We start from the raw sequence: 8684 nt of genomic DNA, 5'->3' as shown, positions 1-8684 counted from the left end.
TGATTCAGAACAAATATGGATTTGAAAAAAAAAGAAATAAGTGGGGAATAAATTCTTGTTTGATTTTCATTATTAAATTGGAGAAAGAAGCGAGTGTGAAATGATTTTAGATTACTTTTTATCATGGATAAATAAGTGTGAAATGCATTCTTATTAAGTGGTCTGTCTTTGACAGATCACCTCTTAATTTCGTCAGAATTTTCTTTTTATTTCTTTCTTACTTTATTTATTTCTTTATTTTTACGGATTTTCTTGTCGCCAAGTTATCTCAAAATGGACTTTATCAATTTCATTGAATTTCATGTCATTTATAGGATCTGTCATGGACACGTCAAAATAAGCTTTTCAAGGTCATCAGGTCATGATGACGTCCCGGGGGGGCCACTTACATTGACGAGTGGATACCATGCGCGACCAAAAAACACGTAAAAAGGATGTCTTTTTCACGATAGGGCACGTTACGTACGTAACGTGATAAGGGTGTCAAAAACACAAAAATAATTTTAAAAGGGTATCTATTTCGATATAAAAATTACGTGTTTAGGGTCAAATTTGCGGGGATGATAAAACAAAATTAAAATGTTTCATAAAGGATGTCCTTTTTGCCCCAACACTTCGTGTTTAGAGTCCGATTTGCATGAGGTGTAGAAGGTGGGGTCGTACTAAACCAAATAAGGTAAAGCCGACGACCGAAGGACCCGTAACAATAAAACATTCCTTTACTTGTTTAGGGGTTCATTTCAGGGAATATTTGCCAAGAGTATCGTTTTGTTTCCAACACTTGTTAAGGGTAGGTTTTCACATGCCAATACTTGTTAAGGGGTGCATTTTCAGAATATGAAAATTACGTGTTTAGGGTGCTTTTCGAGACCCCATGGTCGCGCATGGTATCCACTCGTGAATGGAAGTGGCCCCCCCGGGTCATGATGACGTCATCTAGGCGCCATTTTGTAAAATCACATTATCAATCATATCTCCATTATCAATTATCAAAAATCAATTAAATTAACATCACATCAATTTCAAGTTAAGGGTCATCAGGTCATGTCATCAAAGGTCACCTGGAGGTCACGACGAACGCGTACGCGCGCGTCAAAATTTCAAAATGCTCAAAATCACTTTTTGACCAAACGAGAGTACGTTTCAAGTCATTTTAAGCATTTTAAAATTTTGCACGCGCGCACGCATGCGCGCACGTTTCCGCGCGTAACGCCTTAATGCAACACAGAAACACCGTTTTTTTTTACATCATTTCATTGATAATAAAATTCTGAACAAATTGATACCTTGATCAACCTTCTACGACCATTAATAACGAAATTAACACCCGTTAAAGTTTGCAGCACGTGTGCGCGCGAGCTCTCACTATAGGCCATATATGGGCAAAAACATGCCTATTGAAAATTCACTGTAGCTCTTTAAATAGTCCATTGACCCCCAATTTTTTTTTCATATATCGATAGAGTATGAGTTGTAGATTTGATTTCATGTCACCATTGTCCCTAAATTATATCATGACGTCATCAAAATGGCGCCTAAACTAAAAATTTCATTTTTTCAAAAATGACGTCATCAATTTAATGCAAATTTGGTTGTAACTTCTCGAATATAGATCGTTTTTCGCCCAGATTTCGATATGTTGTAGTTTAGAATGAACTCTTTCTCCTCAGTACACATGAATATTCGTTTTGAGAAACGCATCATTGCGTAAAACAGCGATGAAAAGAGGCATGTCATTTTTCCTCATTTTGCGTGTAATCTCTATGGGACATGACTTTTTCTCAAAACCAGATTCGACATTCCTCTATTTCGTGAGCCATATCTCCATTTTTTCTCGTCAGTTTTCTTTAAGCTTTTAGTATGTTGTAGCTGAGATTCTAAGCTTTCGCAAGTGTGCCCTTCATTTTTTGATCAGATGCCGAGATCATGCCCGTATTTCACTTGCAAAATTGGACTTGTAATTCTCAAAATTGCTTACGTGTATTCTCTATGGGGAATATCGTGGCTTTGACTGCTTCTTAAAGGGCGCGGGTTCGAGTCCTGGGGTGAACAAGATGAATTTTTTTTCACTTTTTTTTCTTTTTGCCACTTCTTACATGATCCTTTATGATAATTTAAAGGTATAAAAGTTTAAATTTAGCAAGATAAAACAGATTATAATTACTTTTTTTCATATCACATGTATTTTGCGTGTAATCTCTATGGGACATGACCTTTTCTCAAAACTAGATTCGACATTCCTCTATTTCGTGAGCCATATCTCCATTTTTTCTTGTCAGTTTTCCCTGAGCTTTGAGTATGTTGTAGCTGAGATTCTAAGCTTTCGCAACTGTGCCCACCATTGTTTGATCAGATGCCAGGATCATGCCTGTATTTCGCTTGCAAAATTGGACTTGTAATTCTCAAAATTGCTTACGTGTATTCTCTATGGGGAATATCGTGGCTTTGACTGCTTTCTAAAGGGCGCGGGTTCGAGTCCTGGGGTGAACAAGATGAATTTTTTTTTCACTTTTTTTTTCTTTTTGCCGCTTCTTACATGATCCTTTATGATAATTTAAAGGTATAAAAGTTTAAATTTAGCAAGATAAAACAGATTATAATTACTTTTTTCATATCACATGTATTTTGCGTGTAATCTCTATGGGACATGACCTTTTCTCAAAACTAGATTCGACATTCCTCTATTTCGTGAGCTATATCTCCATTGTTTCTTGTCAGTTTTCCCTGAGCTTTTAGTATGTTGTAGCCGAGATTCTAAGCTTTCGAAAATAGCCCTCGATTTTTTGATCAGATGCCGGGATCATGCCCGTATTTTGCTTGCGAAATTGGAATTGTAATTCTCAAATTTGCTTACGTGTAATCTCTATGGGGAATATGCTAGCTCAATGGATAACGCATTTGACGTGTTCGTCCGTATTGCTGACGTGTAGGTCCGTGTTGCTGACGTGGTGGTCCGTGTAGCTGACGTGTAGGTCCGTGTTGCTGACGTATTGGTCCGTGTTGACGACGTGCTCTGCCGGCATGATCCGTGTAGATCCGTGTGAAGCTGCCGTGTTGATGCCGTGTTCACAGTTATCTGGGGCAAAACTATCCCGGACTTCCCCGGATCATGCCGGCATTGCCGTGTTGATCCGTGAGGTATAATCATCTATCTTGCATGTATCTGTTTGAAGATGTATGTCTGACGATTGTCATCACCACATCAATAATCACATTTAGTAATGGTCAAACCTTATTCTTAGGATGTCTACGATCAAGATTATCAATGATATCTAAATGATTTATTTCATACATCAGCAGACACTGAATGACAAATCATGACAGACCACCTAATTCGTGACGAATTAAATTCTAGTTTAGTTTTCATAATGAATATTAAGTAAGAAATAAGTGTATGGTGTTGACCCTCTGCAGCTTCGTACTCAGACCAACACAAAGGGTCATGCACACAAGCTTTACAGTGGTGCTCAAAAGTTAGTGAACCTCACTCGATAATGAACATATTTAAAGTGTTTCAAGTTCTGACATTGTTTAGATATTTAATTGTGAAATCAGATCATAAAATATTACATTGAATGAACTTTGTTTCTCTGGGCTCGCATGAACATTGTAGTCTTGTTATCTACATTCAACACTTGAAATGAAGCAGTGTATTTCGTGGTTGGGGGTTCACTAACTGTTGAGAACAACTTTGTAAGATGAGAGCTAATAAGAATATTCACAAGAATCGACTCTTTTACTTTGAGGATCTTTGGTTTATGGAATAGTGTACCTGCTCACTGTTCTTATCAAATAGGAATCTTCCTTATTTGGGAAAGAAATCAATGTTGTTTTTAACTTTTCTGTTTCTGTTATCGAGAAAACTTGTATGTAGTATTGCATATCTAAGGATGGTTCTATTTCTGGAAATTAATTTTTTTGTTGTAATTTGTTCCTATTTCTTGGCTCTCAGAGATGGCAGGTATGGAATAGTCTTCCTGAGATGGATGTTTTACAATAAAAAGAGATTCACGATCTCGTAGTGTAGAATTGAAATTTGATCATAAGATATTCTGTGGACGGTGCCAACTCTCAAAGGCGACCGCACACCTTACGATTGGTCAGCGACCCAGTTTCAGAATAAAATGTAGTAGAATTTGATGCTAATATTGAGACTTGGAATATCTTACTGTGTAATGTTCTAATTCATTGTACGATTACCTATGTTCAAATATGTGACTATGCTATCATCCTTAGAATAAAAGAACAAAATCGGATCGCAAACAGTCGTAAGGTGTGCGGTGGCCTTATTATGTCACTATATACCACCAGAAGCTGGATATACAGGAATAGAGGATCCTACATCCATGTACGGATGTACCTATAGCGGAACCTGTAAAATCTGGGGTTTTTGTCTCACCTGCATACCAGAGTGAGACTAGACTATAGGCGCCGCTTTTCCGACGGCGGCGGCGGCATCAACATCAAATCTTAACCTAAGGTTAAGTTTTTGAAATGACATCATATAACTTAGAAAGTATATGGGCCTAGTTCATGAAACTTGGCCATAAGGTTAATCAAGTATTACTGAACATCCTATTAGAGTTTCATGTCACATGACCAAGGTCATTTAGGGTCAATGAACTTAGACCATGTTGGGGGAATCAACATCAAAATCTTAACCTGAGGTTAAGTTTTTGAAATGTCATCATAACTTAAAAAATATATGGACCTATATATAGTTCATTAAACTTAGACATAAGGTTAATCAAGTATCACCAAACATCCTGCATGAGTTTCACGTCACATGACCAAGGTCAAAGGTCATTTAGGGTCAATGAACTTTGGCCGATTTGGGGGTATCTGTTGAATTACAATCAAAACTTTAAAAGTTTTTGGATCTGATTCATGAAACTTGGACATAATAGTAATCAAGTATCACTGAACATCCTGTGCAAGTTTCAGGTCACATGATCAAGGTCAAAGGTCATTTAGGGTCAATGAACTTTGGCCGAATTGGGGTATTTGTTGAATTACCATCATAACTTTGAAAGTATGTTGGTCTAGTTCATAAAACTTGGACATAAGAGTAATCAAGTATCACTGAACATCCTGTGTGCATTTTGGGTCACATGACCAAGGTCAAAGGTCAATGAACTTTGGCCATATTGGGGGTATCTGTTGAATTACCATCATAACTTTGCAGGTTTATTGATCTGACTTTTGAAACTTGGACATAAGAGTAATCAAGTATCACTAAATATCCTGTGCAAGTTTCAGGTCACATGATCAAGGTCAAAGGTCATGTGAGGTCAATGAACTTTGGCCACATTGGGGGTATTTGTTGAATTACCATCCTATCTCTGTAAGTGTATTGGTCTAGTTCATAAAACGTGGCAATACGAGTAACATGCAAGTATCACTGAACATCTTGTGCGAGTGATGCAGGTGAGACAGCCAGAGGCATTCCACTTGTTTTTGTATAAGCCTAAAGAATCGGCAATTCACAAGATCTAAACTGTCATCAATCACATAGGTGTATTGTGCATTGTTGTTGGGTATCAATGAAAGTTTGATATGAAATGCCTGAATAGAAAATAAAAATGATATTCATATTTTACTTTCACCCATATAATAAGCCTTTACTTGTGTGTGAAATAAAAATCTTGACCAGGAGCAGTTGGCAATTAGGGGTACATTTAGCCTGGTGGTCTTGTACTGGTCTACTATGTACCAATATTTTAATTTTCATCATGGGGTTTTGGTTTTGATTGTGTGACTATAGTTTTGTATTTAGCTTAACGCAATTGTCCGTAGTATATGAAATATAATTATTGATACTTAATAGCTTGTTTGTCTTTGTCTTTATTTTGGTTAAAAACATTTGTACTCTTTGTCTCACCTGCGAAGCAAAGTGAGACTATAGGCGCCGCTTTTCCGACGGCGGCGGCGTCAACATCAAATCTTAACCTGAGGTTAAGTTTTTGAAATGACGTCATAACTTAGAAAGTATATGGACCTAGTTAATAAAACTTGGCCATAAGGTTAATCAAGTATTACTGAACATCCTATTAGAGTTTCATGTCACATGATCAAGGTCAAAGGTCATTTAGGGTCAATGAACTTAGACCATGTTGGAGGAATCAACATCGAAATCTTAACCTGAGGTTAAGTTTTTGAAATGTCATCATAACTTAGAAAATATATGGACCTAGTTCATGAAACTTGGACATAAGGTTAATCAAGTATCACTGAACATCCTGCATGAGTTTCACGTCGCATGACCAAGGTCAAAGGTCATTTAGGGTCAATGAACTTTGGCCGAATTGGGGATATCTGTTGAATTCCCATCATAACTTTAAAAGCTTATGGATCTGATTCATGAAACTTGGACATAATAGTAATCATGCATCACTGAAAATTTTGTGCAAGTTTCAGGTCTCATGATTAAGGTCAAAGGTCATTTAGGGTCAATGAACTTTGGCCGAATTGGGGGTATCTGTTGAATTACCATCATAACTTTGAAAGTTTATTGGTCTAGTTCATTAAACTTGGACATTAGAGTAATCAAGTATCACTGAACATCCTGTGCGCGTTTCAGGTCACATGACCAAGGTCAAAGGTCAATGAACTTTGGCCGAATTGGGTGTATCTGTTGAATTACCATCATAACTTTGAAAGTTTATGGATCTGATTCATGAAACTTGTACATAAGAGTAATCAAGTATCACTGAACATGTTCGAGTTTCATGTCATATGATCAAGGTCAAAGGTCATGTGAGGTCAATGAACTTTGGCCATGTTGGGTTGAATAACCATCATATCTCTGTAAGTTTATTGGTCTATATATAGTTCATAAAAAGTGGACATAAGAGTAACCATGTATCACTGAACATCTTGTGCGAGTTAGAGTAGTATTCAAAGTCAGCACTGCTGCTATATTGAACCGCGTGCCCGGGGGGGCACTCAGTATATAACGCATAGTGGGTATGTGCCGCGGAGGGGACCCCCATTTTTACACTCAAATTTCCGTTCCAAGGCATAGCATTTTTGCCTTGTTGAGAAAAAGAACAAAGAAAGCCGCTCCAAGGCATAGCATTTTCTTCTTATCGAGAAAAAAGATGAGAGAAATCCGCTCCAAAGCTTCGCATATTTTTCGTTACGCCGCTCCGATCGCGTTGAATGAGCTGCAATTTTGGTGAAAAGCGGCCGCAGAGCTCGCCGGCGGAGGCCGCGCTAGCTGCATCATGCACGCATGACCGTTCCGTAGGGATGCATACGCGCTCACACGCTGGCGATCCGTTCCAAGGACCCCCGTTTTCACAAACATTTGTCGTTCCGAAGCCCGTTCCAAGGACCCTCCTTTTTACAATAAGCCCGCTCCAAGGCCCCCGTTTTTTGTCTCGCCCGCGGCACACCCCCACCACTTTTTTGGTCGAGTGCCCCCCCCCCCGGGACCGCGTGATGCAGGTGAGACGGCCAGAGGCATTCCACTTGTTTGTTTTTAAAGGTGTTTGCCTCGATCTTTCATGTACTGTTCATCAATATTCACTTCTTAGATGTGAAACTAGTAGTTGATGAAGAGAATTGTCTTCTTTCAGCGATAGAATTGGAGTGCTAGATAAAAAGAGAAAAAAGTGATCAGATAAACTAGAAAGTGCAAAGGGATGGCAGCTGTTCTCTGTTGCAGTGTTGTAATACTTTGATTGATGGATGGAATTAAGCTTTGCGTTGGTTGGTTAGTGAGTGCTATTGTTGATTTGTGGTGCACTGGTGTCATATCTGTTTGAATTTTATTGTGAAATACACGAATTTGTGTGTAATAAACGTTGAAATTTCCATGCAAACGAGGAGTTAGGAAAGGGGGTATTGCCGATAAACATGATAAAACTTGGATTTCTTAAAGGGGAAGTCCAGGAAAAGAAGAAGTAGAAAAAGATGAAGGAGGGTAGAAGATTAGAGGAAGGAAAGGGAGGGGACAGGGAGAAGAAGAGGAAGGGTAGCAGAGGAGAAGAAGAAAAATGAACCAAGAGTAGATATGTCAGCCGAGGAAGAACACAAGAAAATAAAAGGAAAAAATGTTTATTTTTGTAATAAGTTCCCCACATTTGACGGTGCATAGTAAACTTATAATCAGTATTATAAATAAATTGATCGAGAGGGGAGAAATTATTAACATCCGATTCATCAAATAAAGTTCCTCCTGGAATAATTAGAACAAAAGACTTCTGAGATATATGCCTTATATATGGCACAATCCTTCCAAAGTGTTATATTATTGGCAATTGCCACGTATTTTTGACATGCACTTACATGTATGTCATTATATAAAGTCGATCTACATAGTAGAAGCGCTCGTGTTCATGTTTGTTACTCCCCCCCCCCCCAAGATTTAGATTTATTCATTTCATTTCCATTCAACAAAATTATATAATCGGAGACGGAGTGACGTACAGTCCCGGGGCGGGCGTACAGTACAAATCCCCGTACAAAGCAGCCGATTCAAAATGATAGTACAAATAGTTCAAAGTTTTCTCATCAACTGAATGGAGGGATTTTATTTGAAAGCCACTCCTGGATTTTTTCCCCCGAGCTAGGCTATGTATGTTGTTTGTCCCCTTTTAATTTTTTTTTTTTTTTTGGGGGGGGGTGGAAATAAAACAACCATTCATTCATACTGTCGCGCATGCGCAGCATGCATGCAA

The sequence above is a fragment of the Lytechinus variegatus genome, chromosome 7, assembly GCF_018143015.1.
Source record: "Lytechinus variegatus isolate NC3 chromosome 7, Lvar_3.0, whole genome shotgun sequence".
NCBI lineage: Eukaryota > Metazoa > Echinodermata > Echinoidea > Temnopleuroida > Toxopneustidae > Lytechinus > Lytechinus variegatus.
This window is presented reverse-complemented; position numbering follows the sequence as displayed.